Source organism: Chenopodium quinoa, unplaced genomic scaffold (assembly GCF_001683475.1).
Source record: "Chenopodium quinoa cultivar QQ74 unplaced genomic scaffold, ASM168347v1, whole genome shotgun sequence".
NCBI lineage: Eukaryota > Viridiplantae > Streptophyta > Magnoliopsida > Caryophyllales > Amaranthaceae > Chenopodium > Chenopodium quinoa.
In genome coordinates, this window is record NW_018743262.1 from 1,229,506 (window position 1) to 1,251,146 (window position 21,641).

Below are 21,641 nucleotides of genomic sequence, written 5' to 3' on the forward strand. Positions count from 1 at the left end.
AGACGGTTATGTCCATATGTAGAACACATATGGGTTTTAGAAAAGTGAGAAAAAATTCAATCAGGAAGTAGGATCGAGCAAACAATACGAAAAATCGGTCGAAATTAGAACGCATATTTCTGGCTCGGTATTGGGGGAAATTGGCGCCAGCAAACAAAGACTGGCGCCAACTTTTAACTGTAGCGCCTGGCGCCAATACTGGTGTCTGGCGCTACGGGTAAAAGTTTGGCGCCAAGCTCTGGCCCTTGACGCTACCTCCCACATGCCTCAGCAGCTTTCTGTGCTCGATAAAACCTTCCAGTTTCGCGCGGTGTTATTTCAGTCCTAGTTGTGAAAGACATTCCTCAAATTTCCTACGTGTAAAATCCTATATTTTTTACTCATTGCGGATGGTCTTTCCAATGAGAACCTTTTTATGCATATGAAAATAATGTTAATCAAAATTACCCACATGAAATACATAGAACTTTTCGAGTCTCATCCACTCATTCTAAATCATTGTCGAAACAAATTCAGGAATTAAAATAGAAATCCTCCCCAGTGGAGTCGCTATAAACTGTAGGGAATAGTTTCAAGCCTTAAAATCCCACTAGCTTGAACCCCACTGTGATCATACACTAAAGTACGGTGGCGTCCAAAAGGGAAGAAGATAGAGCAAAAGAGTCGCCAACAAGTTTTTAAGGAACTTGTAAACCGTTCATAGGATGAAGGTTACACCCCTTAACGATTCAAGAGATCGTCAACTCCATAAGGTCACGAACCAAATAAGGGTCCGGGGATGAAGGTACAAATCCAACCTGAAAGAGATTGAACCTGCCCTAATAATAGGCCTCTACTTTATTCTGACCGTATTCATGTGCGCTTTCTGATTAACATGCAATCAATAGGATTAACCCTAAACTTGTTTAATCTATGTTGGTTGAATTTAATGCACACATAAACTATTATTGGCGATCACTTGAATTTATAATCACATTAACCCTAAACAAGATTATTAATTATCTTATTAAGCATGATTACAAGTACAAATTCCCTTTAAACAGGCATAAAAGGTGTGATCAAGCAATAAATAATAAATATCAAGCAACATAATAAATAATCAACATCATAATAATAATAATAATCATAATCATAATCATGCTCATGTTAATATTAAAGCACAATGAATATAGCAAGATTCTAGGCATGATACTAACAAGATTAATAACAAACCCTAGCATGTCACTAAGCAATAAAAATCAAATCTTTAACCCTAAAATGATATTAACAATCATAAATATTAGGAAGAGAATAAAAGGCATCATAGCAATCATATTTAATATTAAAAATACCCTAGACATGATACTAGGAATATCATAATAACAATATAAACATGATATCTACATCATAACATCAATTAATCAATTAAAGTACTTACTTGGATGCTTCGTACCTCTATCTAATAACAAAATACACACGTTTGTAACTTCAAGGAAAATAATAATCAAAACAATTAAACTAAATAATTGAAATAGAGATTTGGGACCAAACCCTCAGAAATTAAAACCTTTCACGCCTAGGGCGAAGGCAACTTCGAATATGGCTAGGTGTTTCAGGATCTTGTGAATTCGGAATTTTGTATGAAAAAGCAAGAAAGAATTGAATGCTAAAGAATACTTGAGAATGAGAGAATTGGTGAATGTAGATGATGAAATCGTCCATGAAAACGGAGTTTTTGATACGATATTTATAGAGAAAATCAGCCAAAAAAGATAATTTAACAAAACAGAGTTTGACGATCGCAAAACAGGATTGGCGCCAACCCTGCCTAGCTGGCGCCAGGCACCAGTGGCTAGCGCCTGGCGCCAAGCCTGGTTCCAGGCGTCAAGGCCTGGGGTTGGACGCCAAACTGGATTTCAACGCGTTTTAGAAAATCTGATAAATTTCCCGTACTAGAAGATAAAATAATATAATTTCTTCGAAAATGCTATTTGATGTTGATTAAAACTCTGAAAAGTCAACAAAGTCAACTCATCAATGCTAATTGAATTAGGAATGAAAAGAACCTTCTAGAAGATTCTAGAAGACTAAAACCATTCCTAATTGCATTAGGAATGATAAATTAGATTAGGCCCTCCCCTAGATCATTGGGCCGTACATAAAGCTCGAACCGGGCCCAGTTTAGTAAATTGGCCATAACTTCCTCAATATTCATCGGAATTGGGCTTATAATATATCGTTGGAAATGTCTTTGCAAGACCCATCCAACTACACCACTATTGGACCCATATCATGGATCAACCAAACTAGATTGGCTGTTTTCTTAAAATAAAGTTTTCCAAAACAGGGAGAAAAGAAAAGAAATAAAACTTTCCGCAACACTAGACCTTTCCACACTTTCGTTTCATTCGATTATGATTTGACGTGAAAGGTACTCATCACCGGGTTTGGTTTTGGGGAGACACAAATGGGTTTCTCTACCGGCAGAGAGAACGGCCGTACTACGGAGTGCGATTCAGAACTTTGCCCAAGAAGCCGATGAATCTTTATATGAGGCTTGGGAGAGGTTCAAGGACCTACAAAGAGAATGTCCCCACCATAATTTAGCACAATGGCAGTTAATCCAAGCCTTTTACAATGGCATTGGAAATTCTTCTAGAATAATTTTAGATTCTTAATGTTGATGATGCAGGTCAGGTTATTGAAGATATGGCGATACAAAATTCCCAATATGGGAATCCTATAGGATTTGTTAACAAGGGGAAACATAGTGTTGACTCTATATCCTTTTTGCAAGCTCAGTCTGCCAAAAATTAGATAATCTTAGCAATGCCAATGTAGGTAATGTTTCTGCGATTAATAATAATTCTAATGAGGCTTTCTGTGAAAATTGTGGTATTATAGGTCATTGGGAACAAGATTGCAGGAGTTCCGTGGAGCAAGTTAATGCCTTTCAAGCTTATAGGCCGAATAACCCATAGTCCAACACCTACAATCTTGGGTATCGGAACCATCCGTACCTTTCCTACCGGAGTACTAATGTTCAAAGTCCACCACCACAAGAACCACAGGCGCCACACCAACAACAGCAGAAATATTACCATCCCAATGCTGGCCAGAATAACCAACCACAACAAACCACCTCATCTTCCGACCCTTCTTTGGTGGAAATTAAAGCAATGTTGGTTAATATGCAGAAGCACATGGAGAGTAGAGATGCGCAAATTGATAAAATTCTAGCACATAATAAAATTGTAGATAATCAAATTGCGCAACTTTCCGCAACTCTACAAGCCCGCCAGCAGGGAGCTCTGCCGGCACAGCCGACCAGGCCTACGGATCAAGCATATGCAATTACTCTAAGGAGTGGTTCAAACTATGAAGGGCCCCCCTATGCCCAAAGTTGATGAACCTATTTTATTAAATAATGCTAATCTTAATTCCGTTAAACCAAACAATGTAGTTAATAGCCTTGTAGGGCTAAAGGATAATACTAACATATCTAGTTCTACATTGTAGGGTACGACTCCAGAGAAGGTGGCTGCTCCAGACAAGAGCAACAATGATCCAAAGCCAATTATCAAACTTCCATTCCCCAATCGTCACTTGAAGACAAACTTGGATAAGCAGTTTGGTAAGTTCTTGGAGATGGTGAAAGATTTGAAAGTAACAGTTCCCTTCACTGAATTAATCACACAAATTACTTCGTATACAAAATTTATGAAAGAAATATTGACAAGGAAAAGGTCTATTAGTGAGGTAGAGACAGTAGCTTTCACTGCAGAGTGTAGTGTCGTACTTCAGAATAAATCTCCACCTAAACTAAAAGATCCGGGTAGTTTTTCTATCCCTTGTCATATTGGCAATCTAATGATTGATAATGCATTGTGTGATTTGGGTGCTAGCGTTAGTGTCATGCCATTATCTGTGTGTTCCAAGTTTAATATGGTTAAATTAAAATCTACTAATATTACTCTATAAATGGTCGACCGTTCTTTCAAATACCCCTTAGGTGTTTTAGAGGATGTCCTCATTAGAGTAGGTAAATTTTATATACCTATTGATTTTGTTGTTCTTGATGTGGATGAGGATATGCAAACCCCAATTATTTTGGGTAGACCATTCCTTAACACTACAGGAGCAATCATAGATGTGAAAAGTGGTAAGTTAACACTATCAGTAGGGGATGATAAAATTGTTTTCAATCTTAATAATACCCCTAAAAGCCGCATGACTGAGGAGAAATGTTTTAGTGTTAATGTGGTTGAGAATTATCTAACAAGCCCCAAGCTCTTGAAAAAGATCCCTTGGAGGCGGTATCTTGTGTTGCATCCTTTTCAGATGAGATAGACAAATGGCAGAAGGAAGTCGATGCAGTAGAAAGAGCCCTCTACACTGTTGGTCTTGGTTTTGAGGAAGAAAAGGTGGAATCAATCAAACAAGCTGTGAAATTTGAGCCTACGGTAAGTGTTCCGCCAGATCGAGTTGCAAGTGTTAAATACAAGTACAATCTGAAGCAACCCTCGATCAAAGAAGGATTTTTGGTGCGTAGCATTGAAGAATCCCTAGTCCAAGTCAAGGAGGATCCACCAAATAAGGTGAATTGGCGCCCCTCAGGGCATGTCAGGAAGCTGCGTCGCAGCCTAAACACCGCTAGACCGGGTGAGAAACCGCCCGATCAAGCGTTAGGCCAAGGGTCCTAGTTATTATACTTGGTAAGAAGGTCGTGCGGGACCTAGATAAACCAGCGCTTTGCGGGAGGCAACCCGTAGTTTTAATGCTTTTTAGACTAGTTTTTCTTTCCTTTTTCTTATGAGAGGAGAGATGAGAGAATTTAATGATTTTTTGAGTGTTTGTACAGGTTTGAAGGAAAAGAGTTAGCCAAATTCTGGAGAAAGGAAGAAAATAAAATTTCGACACTTTAGCCTCGGGCCCCACCGGGCGAAGCTCGCCCGATCGAGCGCGAGAGCAAGGTTTCGAAATCAAGTAATTTTGCCCGATCAGGCGATAGGCACCAGACAGGGCGCGAAACTCGTCGTAAACGGACTAAATTGTCCGCCCGAACGGGCGACTCTCGCCCGACCGAGCGCGAGAATAGGTGAAAAATTCGAGCGTTAGATCGCCCGACCGGGCGAAGGATCAACGCAAATCGAGCATTTAGATCGCCCGATCGGGCGATGGGCGCCCGACTGGGCGCGATAGCTGAAGGAAATTCGGGCTTAGAGAGTGCCCGACTGGGCGACATACCGCCCTCCCGGGCGCGAGGACTGCTAAATTAGAATATCCAGATCGCTTGACCGGGCGACGCACCGCCCGACCGCGCGCGAGGGCGTCCGCCTCTTTTTCTTCTCTCTTTTCTTCTTTCTTCCTTCATTTCTTCTTACCTCCATAACTTTCTCTCTCTAAAATTCAAATTTTATGTACCTTCTCTCTAATATTTCTTCTCCAATTTCTCACCCCAATTCAAAACTTTTTACATTTTTGTAATCCCCTCTTCATCCTCTATATTTCTAATATAAAGATTTTCAGATTTTATTCAAATAAATTTTCACATCCATTTTTACCATGGCTTCAAAGAGGGCTCGGTCTATTTTCGGTAGGAGCTCCAGTTCGAGGGAGGAATACGACCCGGATTTGCTTTTCCCGTACTGGCCGACTATCCGTATTGCTAGCTGAGAGCAAAAGGAGCGGCTAGAACACTTAATCAAGCGTGAGGTAATTCCTTCTCGGTGGTTACACCGCCCTACTTTACAACAATTTGGTTTGTATGATTTTGTAAAACGATTTTTAAATGACATTGGCATGAGAAAATTTGTTGATATGCACTATCCTACATTCCGAGAACTAACTTGTGAATTCTTGTCTTCTTTACAAGTTGTGAGTAGTAGAAATGGGGCAAATTTAATTTTTAGGTTGAACAATAGGAATATTAGTTTAACTTATGTAGAATTTTGTAAATTATTTGAATTAAATTCTGAATTACCTCACCAATGGCATGCGGACTATAAAATGGGTGACATATATCATGCTTTAATTGGTTTGCCTACCCCTGACCCCCAACATGCTAGTACCAAACCTATTCACCACCCTGTCCCAAAAATCTGGCAAAGATTTGCGGGTTTGTGTATTTTAGGTAGGAACGAGCCCCATAATGCCCAAACTAATGAACTAGCTATCATAGGACACTATGTGTATGGGTTCGGGAAATTGAAAATAGGTAGGTTTATTATTCACCATCTGAGTAGGCATGCCACGGCCAGCACCACATCAAAAACCCCCATCCGTTTAGGAGGCCTTATCACTCGAATAGCAGTGAAAAAGGCCGATTTTGTAGTGGATAGACCCCACCAATAGACCAACTGTGGACCAGATACTTATATGACTGCTAGGTATTTTGAGGAGTTGGGGTGGGTACGACCGGATAGCGAGCAGACACCCTTCTGGTGTATTAGGACTGGGAGCGAGCAACCTTTGCCCATCTTTCCCCTACCCAGTCCTGACTTGACCGCCTTTCCTCCAAGGCAACCATCCTATACATATGATCTTCTAGTTGCCAACGCTAGGGGACAGGCACCACCACCACCAGTTCCACCACCCCAGCCTCAGCCTCAGCCCGAGGTGGCTTTCTCTCCACCTCGCATGTCTCACTCCGTCCCTCATGTTGACTCTGATCCAGTTTAGGACCTTCAGAGTATAGGTCAGGCCTTAGGACGCATCAAGCATTCCCACACTAACCTTAGGAGGATGATAGGCTCCATTGACCAGAGGTTAGGGTACCTAGAGAGGAACCAGGGTAGAGCTCTCTACCATATGTACGATGATTATGCTCGCCGGGGCAACCTTCCCGACGACGCTATTTACCCTGACTGGTTTCAGCCTCCACCCCAGGGATACGATAGGGATCCCACTGCCCATGGTATTTACACTAACTATTCTTCCTTCCATGGGGTACGGTCGGGACATTCCTTTCGGGGGACCGGCGGGGGGGAGTTTTCATGCTGATTATTTTGGTGGTAGCTCTTCTGGTGCAGGTGGAATTGGAGGTGCAGGTTTTTGCTCAATGGATGAGGATGATCAGGACTAGCTACGCTGGGCTAGTTCCCGAACCAATGAGGACAGTGTCTAATTCTGGCTTGGGGGGATTTTTGATTTGGTATTTTTCTTTTTCTCTTTTCTTTTATTTTTGGTGTGTTTTCTTAGGGTAGATTTATTGCTTTCTTATATATGAAAAATACAAAAAAAAAAATTGAAAAATAAAAAAATCCAAAAATACGTTCTAATGAATATTAAATTATGATTCTTGGTATTTGATGATAAGCATTGTAGATTAGTTGATCATGATTTGATGTTTGATTGCCTTGAAACCTTAACATGCGTCAATTTTGTCCAACTACTTGTGAATATAGTGCTTGACTAGTTGATTTGATTAGGAATGTGTGTTAGTTCCTGGTATGTCAATGAATTTGAGTATTGGTTTGCAACTATTAGTAATATTTATATGATTCATTATTATGCACATTGTGGAGGACGAAGGCATTTGTTCTTTTAGGTAGCCTCCAGATGATTGTAGATACATTTGTTCCCTTCTTGCTACCCATGTTGTTGCCTTGACTTTTTGTTGTTTATTAGCCACATTACAAGCCTATTTTGCCCCATTGGTTTCTAGTCCCAAGCTTGGCCTGGGGGAGCTATTAGTGAGTGAGGTGAGGGAGTTTGTAGTGTGCTTTTTATTTGCACAATTTGGGTGGGTTTTTAAGAAGTTGTTTTGTTTTTTATCTTGTTTATTTTTGATGAGTTTGAGAGTTATATTTTCTTGAAAAAATAAAACATGATGTTATGATATTAAAAAAAATAATAATAAGTTCAAGAACAAAAAAAAATGTAAGAAAATAAGTGAACTTCAATAGAAAAAAAAATGTTCAATGTTCAAATGTTCAAGTTGGAGGTTGATCAAAGGAAAGAAAAAAAAAACAGAGCTTCAATGAAAAATTCAAGTTTGAAAATAAAGTTTGTTTATTCACTCCACTTCTTCATTATTATATTTCTATGAGTGAAATTGTAAGAGTTGGGATTGTTTATATTGTTTGGAGTATATTTGGTGGATTTTTGTTGGAATTGGTTATGTAGGAGATGTTGATCATTATTTATTTTGATCATGGGCTTTATTAGGATTTTCTTCCTTAATGATTCCTACCCTTAATGATTCCTACCCTTTACCCTAGCTTTTCTCTCACTTGTTCCCAAATGATTCCTACCCTTTACCCTAGCCTTACATTACAAGCTTTAAAGACCTTCCGACCTTTGTACATAGAATTGTATGAATGTGAAAGTGTTGCTTATCAATGCAATTTATGATTTGACATATTTCGAGTCGACTAGTATGTTGAGCGTTCATTTTTTTTATACACACGAAAGTGTGAGTTGGGAGGGCATTGTTCACATAAAGGGTTGGTTGGAGAGCGATTGAGTACATCTTTTACTCGCCACATAAATAAGAGTTGAGTGTGTGAGCACTAGTCTTGAATTCTATATGCTCTTGTGGTTTGCTCTATTTGACAATTGTTAGGGAAGATTGGTAGTTAGATGGATTTAATTGGTTGATTTTGAAGCATGTTTATTTGATTTACCCTGGATCGTTTGTGCTTGATTTTTACTTCTTGGGGTGAAGCATATTTATTGATTCATTGATGAGATCTTTGCTTAGGGACAAGTAAAGGTTTGGCTTGGGGGAGTTTGATGTGTCTATTTTATATAGTATTTTACCCCCGTCCTTTGGTCATAATTAGTAGTGTTTTTGGCTCTTTAGAGCCACTTTTATTACTAATTGGTGTTTTCGTAGATTTGGTTGACTTTTGTAGAGAAGTACATTTTTGGAGTATTTTCCCGAGATATTTTGGAGCAATCACGAGCACTGGAGAAGCACGACTAGATTTTTAAAGCCCAGGGCCGGTTAGAGTCATCGAACCGGTGATTAAGGGCTCGGTATAGGTGATACCGGGGCATTTGCACCGAGTATTCAAGTCCGGAAGAGGAAACCCATATTGGCCCGAAGAATTGCAGCCCAATCGTATTCCAAATAGTGGCCCAAGAGAGCCGTCCGGCCAAAGAGGCTGGCACCCGAAGGCGCGCCCGGCTGGGCAAGAGAAGCAAAGGTCGGCGCCCGGTGACGCGCCTGGTCGGGCGCGAGATTCAACCTGAAGAGCAAAAAGGCGCGCCCGATCGGGCGCGTGTTATTATTAGGAGACGATTAGCGTCGTTTTAGTTTGTTTAAGTTTAGGATTTGTACGGAGTATATATACTCCTCCGTAATACGTTTTTAGGAACTATCTCTCTCTCTCTTTACTTTTTCTTTACTCTCTTAATTGTTTTTCTTAGATTTCTTTCTCTTAAACCTTTGTTCTTAATCTACTCTTAATTCCAGATTTATTTTGGTAACGATTTCTCTTCTCTTAATCTTAGTTGTTTATTTTATTCCTTTAATCATGTCTTGCTTTATTGCTTTGATTTGTTTAGTTTCTATTATGTGTGAGTAGTTTTCTTTCTAGGGTTTATGGGGATCCATAAATAATATGAAGGTGTAATTTATTGTTGTTGATTGTCAATGCTAGAATAATTTTTCTATTGATTGATTTAATGATCTGTGACTAGATTAGGCCTGATCTTTTATGCATGAGTTTGACAATATTTATTCGAGATTCGGCAGATGAGAATTGATGTTTAGGTCTAGTTTCAATAGGCAGGTTAATTTATAAATGGTTAGGTCGAGATTCGAAAGATGAGATTTAATACCGGTAAATTAATTGTGTGATTATAATACGTAGCGAAAGCCCTTTATAATCTGATTAATATATGCATTGATGAATGATTATTATATTCTACCCTGGAATATTATTTATTGGTGAACCTATGCCCTAGGTCTTTTTATATATTATTTTCTCCCTATTCTTGATCTCCGTAGTTTAGTTTATTATTCAAATTTATATATTGGTTACTTCATAATCTAGATTATATTAGTAAATTAAGAATAGAAAGATCTGTTTCTCTGTTGATTCGACCCTACTTCCCTATCTACACTAGTTAGAGGATTTAGGTATTACTTTTGATTTGGGGATACGACTCTACCCTGTCACTATGCATAAGAGATTTCTCCCTTGAGATGTCCTTTTGTGGAGTTCTCCCCTGATAAGCACATACTATGAGGCTAGGAGCCTCAAAGCACGTCGTTCCCTTTATCATTGTTATGAGGGTATTCTACCTTTGTCACATAGTTTAGGAAATCTGTATACCATGGCTCTTCATCTTCTTCTTGCGATTCTTGTTCATCATCAAGTGCATGAACATAACTCGGCTCATATCTTCTTTCTATGGTCAATGGCATTCGAATCGTGTCTCTTAGAATTCGCACCATTGATGCCAACTTAGCTAGTGCATTGGCAAACTGATTCTCTTCTCTAGGCAAATATGTGTATTCAACTTCATCTAGTTGCTCCGTAAGAGTTTCCCGATGAGGTTGATACGTAACGAGGCTTTCACATCTCACTGTCCATCTCTTGGATATCGGGTTGATGATTAGTGACGAATCTCCGTAGATTATGAGCTTCTTGATTCCTAGGGCCACATATGTTTCTAATCCCAAGATGCATGCTTCATATTCTGCAGCATTGTTAGTGACGTCAAAGTTGAGTTTCATAGAAATTGGGATGTGTTGTTCGTTGGGCGATACGAGAAAGACTCCTACACCAAAACCCTTTTGGTTTGAAGCTCCATCAAAATAGAGCGTCTAGCTATCATCCTTAACCATTAGTAGATCCTCATTAGGGAAATCATACGCTTCTTCTTCTTTCTTAGCTTCTTCCAATGGAAAATCTACTAAGAAGTCAGAAACTACAGAACCTTTGATGGCCTTTTGTGGTACGAATTTCATGTCAAACTGAGCAAGGTTTACTATCCATCTTAATAATCTTCCATTGAGTGTTGCCTTTTCGAACAGGTACTTGAGTAGATATATTTTTGACACAACATGAACTGTATGAGTGAGCATGTAATGCCTTTATTTTTGTGCGGCCCACACGAGTGTGAGACACAACTTTTCAAGTGGTGTGTACCTGGTCTCATAACCTTGAAGCTTTTTACTCAAATAATAAATTGTATTCTCTTTTTTTTTTTAATTTCTTATGCTAGCATTGCTTCCATTGTTTCTCTTGTGTTCGTAAGGTAGAGTTGAACAGGAAAGTCAGGTATTGCTGGTGCTAGCACATGTGTATTTTCCAGGTATTCTTTGATCTTGTCGAAAGCTTTTGGCAGTCTTCATCCCATGTAACTGGATCGTTCTTCTTTAGCTTCTTGAATATAAGTTCACATATCGTAGTGAGTTTTGATATGAACCTATTTATATACTGCAACCTTCCGATAAAACCTCAAACCTCCTTCTTAGTCTTGGGTAGTGGCATGGCCATGATTGCCTTGAATTTTGCGGGATCTATTTCAATCCCTTGAGAACTGATCATATATCCAAGTAGTTTACCTGGTGTAACTCCAAATGCACAGTTTTCTGGATTCAATCTCATGTTATACTTGCAAAGTCTTTCAAAGAATTTGCGAAGTGCATTGATGTGGCCTTGCTGGTCTTTCGACTTGACGATCATATCATCAACATAAACCTCCACTTCTTTATGCATCATATCATGTAATAATGATGTGGCTGTTCTTTGGTAGGTGGCACCCGCGTTTTTCAACCCAAATGGCATTACCGTATAGCAATATGTACCCCATTCTGTGATAAATGTGGTTTTCTCCATGTCTTCCTCAGCCATCAGTACTTGATTATATCCAGCGTAGCCGTCCATGAATGATAGGTGTGCATGGTTTGCTGTGTCGTCGACTAGAATGTCAATGTGAGGTTGAGGGAACCCATCCTTTGGGCTTGCCTTGTTGAGATCCATGTAATCCACACACATTCTTACCCTTCCATCTTTCTTTGGAACTAGAACCACACTAGCTATCCACTTTGGATACTTAGACACTTTGATGAAACCTGTAACCAGTTGCTTTCTGATTTCATCCTTTATTTTAAGAGCCACATCCGGTTTCATACGGCGTAGCTTTTGTTTGACAGGCTTCATACCTGGAATACGTTGTATTGTATGCTGAGTTATATCCTTGTCAATCCCTAGCATATCTTGATACGACCAAGCATATACATCAACAAAGTCACTAAGCAAGTTAATTAGCTCTTTGCATTCGTCTTGACTTAGTGTTAATCCAATTTTAACTTCTTTAAGAGTCGTATCGTTAGAAATATTGACTATTTCTGTATCTTCAATAATTGCAGTTTTATTTTCATGTTCTTCCATTGCCTTTATTATTTCTTTGTCCTTTTATCATTAGCAAAGTAATATTGATTAGGGTTAGGGGATGACACGCATCGTAAGAAAAGGTACTCATTTCATTGAATTCATCGGTCATTACATCAAAGAGGGCAAGGTCAGCTGCGCCCTCGCCACAATTATTTGGGATAGAGGGAGGAAACTCGACAAGAGGCTCAACACTAGGAGGAACTAGAGAAGAAGACTCAATAGCAGAAAGGGGTCGGCCTCAGATCCTAAAGACTTATCAACAGACTCAAACTCAGACTCGGACCTAGACGATTCAGATTCATCAAACATGGGACCTTCGCCAGTGGTCACTTTCAGCTTTTCTCCACTCGGCTTAGTAATCTTCACCATCTTGCGCCATCCCTTTAGAACACCATCAGCTAGGACAGTTAATTCAGAGGGGTCGAAATCTTTGCTTAATATGACAGCTTGAATGAGCTCAGAATTGTCATTGCTGATAGGCTTGGGTTCATTCTTTTCCAGCCCAAAAAGGAGATTAATATTCATATCATCAGAGCTTGGACTAACATATTTATCAACTGTTGAGAACTCATCGCCTTCGTCGATGAAATCACAATCCAGGAACATCTCGAAACATGGCTCACGCTTTCCATTATGGACGAAAGGCTTGGGGAATTCATAGCATGGGAGTTTTTCCCCCTCTTTGACGTATAGGCCATTAAGAGTGAAGGGATAAGAATCTATGGCCATTTCTGTCTTCCTGGTTTGAGCATTTTTGTGAGCTTTCATCTTCGAATGATCTTTTTTCATATCTTCCTTTGTTGGTTTGAACCCCAAGCTAAGCCAAAGGTATCTTTCTTGGGTGCACCAAGGTGACCCCAGAGTTCAGCCATCTTTTTCTTAAGTCCAAGGGTCATTCCAGCAAAATGCCCTTACGTCTTCATGATTGCGTTGATGTTGGTATTTGAACAGGGATTAAAATCGAGGTGACACTTCTCCTCTTCTTCAATCATAAGAACATTGTCTAGCGAAAACCCCAGAGAACCTCATCTTCCTCATCATGTTTGACATGGACAATGGGAATGTCGATAACTTGAATACGCATGGGAGAGGCATCAATGGTGATTGGAATCCCTAGAACTATGGCATTTACTTTTTGGTGCAGCGATGACGGGATTTCCTTTAGCTCATGAAGCCAAGGACGACCTAACAACAGATTAAAAGAAGCCTTAATGTCCACCACCTACAACTTGGTGCGACGTTTAATGGCTCCAGTAGTTATGTTTAACATGATAGTACCCACGGCTAGACAGTGAGTATTATCATAAGCCCGAATCCCTTGAGTGGAGGGGATCAATTGTTCATTTTTTATGCCCAACTTCTTTGCAGTGCATAGTGGGCATACATTGATTGTTGAGCCATTATCAACTAGGCTCATGGGAACATTCATCTGCCTACACATCATAGTAAGGTGTAAGGCCTTGTTATGTTGTTCCCTTTTAGAGGGCATATCCATATTAGAAAAGGAAATCAGATTATTGGTACTTGGTAATTCAGTAGTGAGAAAGCTGACTAGCCCTTGAGGAGTCATGTCATTATCAACTCCTATCTTCACTAGAGCATTCATCACATCCTTTCGATGATCGTGGGAGGTAGCCAAAAGCTTCCAAATATTCATTTCCACCTTAGTCTTTTGTAGTTGCTTGATCACATTGTTGCTCACAGTGTCGATGGGATTAACTATTGGTTGTGCTTACGGTGGAGGTAGAGGTGGACTAGGTTGTTGCAACCTCCCATTCCTGGTGGCAAACTTAACCTCGAGGTCCCCTCAAACATCTTCAATAGTGCCAAGAAACAAACATGCTATATCTTTGAGATAGACGTCTTCATCATCACTATCCCAAATTCCATTCACTTCTTCATAACTAGAAACAAAAACAACTTTGGTGGAGGTTCATCCAAAGACTTGATAATTAGTGACAGGTGAAAGGAGATTTCATCTCCTGTTTGAATATTAGGCTTCTTGCCCCTTGGAGGGTCAGGAAGCTGATTAGCATCAACCAAGTCTTGAATCGCATCCTTCAGCCTCTTACATTTCTCAGTAGTATGACCTTTGCCTTGATGAAACTTGTAATGAGCATTGGGTTCATAGCTAGAAATCCTATTATCTGGTCGAGGTTTTGGAAAGGGTCCAATAGGCATAACCAGTCCTTGACTGTGAAGACAATCAAAAGCATCGTCATAGCTCATTCCCAAAGGCGTGTAAACCCTCTTTTGCCTTTGGAATATCTAAGTAGGAGCACTAAGAGTCAACACATCATTGAGGTTAACGTTGTTGGTAGCCTTGTTGGGCTTGGAAGATAAAGAAGGACTGTCATTCTTCTTGTTTTTCAAAGTGTTGTTGTTATTGTTGCTACCAGCAATCTTCATCGATTCATCCTCAATATTGATCCCAATATCATATACAGCATCAAAGGTGTTCAAAGGCAGAAACTTCAAATGTTGCATGTACTTATGAGTCAGATTTGAATAAAGAGGCGAACCATCTCCTTCTCTTTGGGAGGATCCACCAAGAGTGCAATTGTTTATCTCCACCTTCTCAAATAGGTAGTGAAGCCTTCATTCTCCTTCTGTTTGAGAATGGAGAGTTCAAGTTCAGAAGTCTTAGCTCGAATGTTACATTAATAAAGGTTCATGAAGATTTCATTAACATCCTTCAAGTCGCAACATATATGCTTGGATTCTAAAGAGTAGAACCACTATTGGCAGGCATGCTCCAAGGAAAGAGGGAACACAGTAGGGAAGAGTGCAACATCTAATCCCTTAAGAGCCATGGTTGCAGAAAAGGCCTTTAAGTGGAACATCGGGTTATCAGTAGGCTTAAACTTGGGAATGTCAGCAGTGGAAAACTTCTTAGGAATCTTGTCCCTTATGGACAAAGAGGTGGTAGGTTGCTCCACATTGGTGAATTCTTCAGAGATCTTACTCATTTGCTCTTTGATCTTATCCATTGCAGCCATAGTGACATTTTTTTACTCTATTGTAGTGACTTTGGTAGTAAGCGCTTGCATCATAGTAGACAGTGTCTCGATGGACTTGTTAATGTTTTCAATATCCTCCTTAGAAGCCATTGGTTGAAAGTAAACTGGAGACGGATTTTGCGGAGATGATTGTGGTGGTTTTCTTGAACGCCTCTTAGGTATAAGAGGTTGTTGAAGTAGTGACTTGAACCATAACAATCTACCCCTGCTTCTTAACCAAGTGTTGTGACATTGAAACAAACACACCTTAAATGACATGACTTAACCTTGACCTATCCAAAAATAAATTTTTTTCAAAAATTTTGTTTTAGAAAATAAAAGTATATATGGGAGGATACCATCTGACTTACTCCTAAAAAAATGAAAAAACAACACAAGACCATCCTAAATTACGGTGATAAACAAAATGGTGCACGGCTCAAGGCAAAGTGTGTGACCTCGACATGACTTGTGAGTGATTAAATGAGCTTGTGGACGCGTGTTTGATCGGTGGACAATAGGTCGTTAGTTTATTATCCTAGATCAAAATTACAATTTATAACTCTTATCCTAGCTCTATCAAATTTTGCTTTAGATAGCGGTAAGGTAGGGTCGATTCCCAAGGAAACGGGGGTTTAACACAATTAATACGAAATCGAGGAGAAATTGCTAATAACAAAAGGTGGTATTTGAATTTGTGTTGAAGAATTCTATGGACAAACTAACTACTATTGAGCCTAAAATAAACTAGAAATAAGGGAAATAGATTAAACACTTTTAAAAGCAAATAAATGGACAAGATTATAGAGATAACAATGACAAAAGCACTAGGAAAAGGGGGATTCAATCATGAACAAAGAGTACTAGTAAAAACCGAAAGGAAACCGATTCTAGGAGTATAAACTCTACCTAAAATAGTTCATTCTCATGCAACTACTTAAGCAAGTCGACGAAATCATTCACACCTAGATTAAATCATTCTCATGCATTCAATCAAGGGCTAGATTCTTGGGATTAGAGGTGCACACACTAAGTCCAAGCATATTATAGCTCAAATCATCAACTCAAGAATAAGTCCCAATCAATAATCAATAGATATTCAAATACACATGATTTTCACCCCCTTCCCTAGCTAAAAACCTAAGCTAGAAGGAAGGGAATGGCCATAACAACTAACATAAGCATGTATTCAATACCAACACAACCTAACATGATTCTAACTTGAAAGGAAAATCAAAGAAACTAATAAAGCTTGAATATTTATGGAAATAAACTCAAGTAAGAGCAATAAAACAAAGAAGATCAAAAACTAGAGAAACAAAAGTAAAGATTGATATTATAAAGATTAAAGATTACCAAATCATCAAAGTAGTAGCAACAATCTAGAAGAAATCTTGAATATTTGGTTACAAAGATTGAATCTTGGACACTAGTGTTTTCTCTCTCTAGAAACCATGAACTTCTCTCTCTACCAATGATTTTTGGGGCCAATGGAATAGTGGATGCTAAGAAAATCAAGCAAGGGACTATTTATAGTCTTATACCAAAAGGAAGAAAAAGGGCAAGGGAGAGGGCTCTCCGAACAGGCAGCCGCACCCTCTCCAAGCTGGGTAAATAGCCACGTAAAACCCAGAAAGCCGCGCCCGCGGGCCTAAGTGCCGCGCCCGCGGGGCTTCTCTGCCGCGCCCGCGGCACATATGCTCCGCGTTCGCGGCTCGCCATCTCCACTTTCTTCCGCTGGCTTCAGACTTTTCCTGTCCGCGCCCGCGGCTTACAAGCCTGCGCCCGCGGCCCATCAAAACAGCGCGCCCTCTCCATCCTGGCATCTCCACTCCTTTGCCAAGCTCCTTTGGCATCTCCACTCGAGCTATTAATTCGTGAATCGCACATAAGCGCTGGGAGCAGTCAAAACACATAAAAAGGAGGTAAAAACTAGATGAAAAGACAAAAAGGGGAGGAAAAATACGAGAGGGGGCTAAAGTGACTAAAATCAAGATAAAAGGGGTTAAAATAGGCATAAGCAAGTGACAAATCTAGGGGAAATCGGTAGTAAAAAAGGGTTAAAATGGTGGCATAAATGCCATACATCAGTGTTATGACTGTACAACTAGACATGACATCAAACCTGACATACGAACCACATAAGTACGCACCAAAACAAAAAATAAAACGACCGGACACTTTTTCTAGGCATCGTGTCACGGTGCTGACTGTCATGGCAAGACATTTTATACCGTCAGACATTACAAAACGCCGTGTCACGGCACTACATACCATTGCGCGGCAGAGCTACCATGAACGGTGCACAGTTCCAGGTCCTGTTGTGTGATTTTTCTAGATTTTAATTATTATTAAGTCTGCACTAATTACTATGTGGAAATAAAAATCCTCGGTCGTAGGTTAGTCCAAAAAATAAAACGAACAAACATAAGTAGGGTTAACACCAAATAACCATGTAGCACTTAGTCACGATGATACAAAAAAAGTTCTCAACTTAAGGTGATGATCTATGTTCAAATATGGTCAAGCCTTTGGGTGTCAAATGGTATCATGGTTAAGATTTTGGACGCATTAGCAAGGCAGCCTCCCTTGAGGGTGTATGCCAACGGGCGGCTCCGCGAGTTCGTGGTGAAATCAAACTCGACTCCATGGTTTGGGTGGATTTAATAACTTGGATGAACCCTTATTTCCATGAGAGGTTTTGGGTTGATAGAGCTTAAATCCCCCGGGGATAAGATGTATGTAGAATACATACGTTTTTTTTCAGAAAACCCGAAGGAAGATGACTGTAAGAAGAGAAATAAAGTAACTGTAAAGATTTCAGGATTGCTACGACACGGCAGAATGTGCCGTGTCACGGTGCTGAACACCGCGTAACCGTGCTCAACACCGTGACACGGCAGGATTTGCTGTGGTGCGGCAGTCAGGAAATTTGACTAGTTCTGTTTTTCCTTCGTCCGTAATCAGGTTATTCAATTTTTCCTACGGGACAGACCTGAATGTGACGTCAAAACATTTATGCATATGCAAACAATGATAAGGAAAGTAAGGAGCCGCCAACAAGTTTATAAGGAACTTGTAAACCGTTCACAGATCATAAAAGGCAACCACGATAAAGGGACAATGAAAGGCAACGACGATTGCCCCGTAAAGGTTACACCTCATTCATAATCCATGATATTACTAACTCCATATGGTTCGGAACCACAAAAGGAGGATCGGGGATGATGGTACAAAGTGAGTCATAGAGTCACATTTGCCCGTATTGGCCTCTACTCGATTCTTTTTGTGAAAAGTATTTCCTGCTATCTCAAAGGCATGAAAATAATGATTCAATTTGCTCCAAACTATTATTATAATAAATTAGTTGAATATTAATGTAACATATAATTCTAAAATATTGTGATCACTTTAATTAATAATAAGATTAAAAAAGGAACCTAAATTGATCGTCCCTATCTTATTAGGTGTGATTTTCAATTACATATTCCCTTTAAACATGCAGTATGTTGATCAATAAATATAATAGAATAAACATTATTATTGGAAGCAATTTAGCAATAAACATGATTCCTTATTTTCATTTTTCTTGCTTGCAACTATAAAACAATAAACGAGTTTGTAACTTCAAGGAAGTATATAAAAGAATAATTAAAATTAAATTAAGTAGAGTTGATTTGGAGCCAAACCCTCAAACAATCCTACCTTTCACGTCTTGGTTTAAGGACAGAACCTCGGGTAAAGTACAGACTCTTTGGAGTGCTTAAGGAATATATTTTAAGAGAACAAGGTAGGTTATTGTTTAGGCTAGAGCAGAGAACAGAGAAGAGAGTGTTAATTGATGCCCCAAACAACCGAAATTAGGGGATATTTATAGGGAAAATTTGCAGAGGGAACACACGGAACCCTAAAAAACAATGCCGCAACACGGCAAGGAATCCAGTGACACGGAGAAATTTAGTGTGACGCGGGACAGAAAACAGACTACAGAGGATAAAACGCATTTAGGGATTACTAGGAGAAAACACGGAACAATCCTGTGTCACGGCATATGCACCGTGGCACGGGAAAATATGTCGTGGCGCGGCAACATTTCCTGTGGCGCGGCACAGTTTCCCGGGACGCGGTGGACCCTACTTCCATTTTTACGTCCAAATACATTTTAACCCTAATTACGCACAACATTTTTGAGTGGCGTTTCATAATTTCGGGTTGTTTAGGTTTATTATTTATTATTTGGGCTAAATAATATGAAATGAATAAAAAGGTTTGGGCCAAAATATAAATTTGACTATGCTTTGACAAAACATTAAGATTGATTTTATGAGCTGAGTTTAATCGAATATAAGTTTTTCACTCTCGGGATCAAATACTCAACCCGAATAATAACGGCGGTGAAATATTGTTATCATCGGGTTTGGTTTCGGGGAGACAATTTTAGGTGTTAACAATTGAGAAAAAAGTAACATCAATTACAACGATCTGCGCGTAATTTTGTTATGAATTTAACCTTCATTTCATTTTAGAAAGCATATTAAGGACTACATATATCATTACCTTTAATTTAATTGTTTACTCCCTTTGTCCCTTTTTTATATTCCTGCTTTCCTTTTTGGGTATTTCAAAAATACATTCCTACTTTCCTTTTTTAGTAAGTAAATTTTTACCAAATATCCCAAATTATCCCTATATTTTCTGTTTTGTAATTAATGTTTCTCTATTTTCTCAGTCTAATTTTCAAAATCCATGTGAATCAATCTAGATGAATCATGTTATTGGTACTTTTTCTTTTCAAAGGATTGATAACATGTGCATTTTGCAGCATTAAATATTATTTTATCTTTGTTTTACACAAAGACATCAATTAATATCTTGAATTTTCAATGTACTTTGTGAAGGAGTTATGTCTTCGATAAGTGCAATTACTAGATATATCAAGGATCACTATTATGATGATAATAAGTTCATTCTTTTGGGTCATTATTGTTTGTTGCTAGATATGACAAATGATCTTTGTGCTAGTTAAATAGTCCAAAACCCAATTGAATGAATCCTATGAGGTGACACAATAAGGGTATTGGGTTAAACAAGTAAGAGGCCAATTAATGGGCCTCATAAGATTATGACATACCATGTAGAGTGTTGGGCTAGAGTAGTGTGTTAAGGATAAGGAGTTTGGGCTTAACATGGACTCTTATCTAGAGATATGATCTATAAATTAAATAAGATCCATGCCTAGGGTTGCAGTAAGTCATAATTAACTTACAGTAAATTGTGACACAAGGCGACCAGTTTTCAAAAGCCTTAAACTCCCTTTTCTCTCATCTCACTCACGGCTCTCCCTCTCCCCTCACGTCCGTACAACCGGTGCCCATAGGTGGTGGTTCTTGGTTAGTTTTTCTCTCTTCTCCATTGAAGGTTGATTGAAGCGTTCAATCACGACTAACTAGAATTAGTGGAGGTTTAACTTGTGCCCATGGACCAAGTAGAGGAATCACACTTGGGATTCTTTATCTCCCTTTGTTCTTGCTCGATCGCACGTGGAATCACGCTTTAAAGGTAAGATTATATGTTCATTATGTGTTATGCATTAAATCTTGGGATTAGGTATTCTATGAATATGATTCATGTTTTTCCGCAATTAGTACCTGTAATCGCCTACAGTGGTATCAGTTAGCCTATTGCATTTACGCATATTGACTATAATTCTTTGATAGTCCATAATTTTAATTCAATTAGAAGGGAGAATAATTAATTATAGTTCAATCTTTATATTAAATGAAGATTTAATTTTTGAGATATGATTAAATATGATTTAATTGCTCAATTTATTCTAGAAAAATCCGAATTAAGCCCTAATTTTCGAAAATTTTGATTGAAATAAAGCCCAAAAATTTTGATTTTTGTGCTTAATTTTGATGATTTTTGAATATTTTATGCTTCAAAAATTTAATTGAATTGGTTTTATACATAAAATATGATTTTTTTTTGTATAATCAATAATTTAATTTAAAGTTAAATTAAATTAAAATTAATTTTGTGAAGAACCATAAAATTGAAATAAAAATTATGAATTTGATTTCAAAATTGAATTAGGCATAAATGTTGTGTTTTAATTCAAAAGACCAAATTAATTTAATTTTGCAAAAGTTGTTCAATAAAATTAAAATCTCAATAAAAAAAAGATATATTTTTTAGGGAGGGGGCAGCCGTGGCTGGGTGGACGAACCACTGTCAGGTGGCCACGGCGGCTACCCATATGGTCGAAGAGAAGGGTGGGGAGGGCGCAAACGGCGGCGAAATAGGG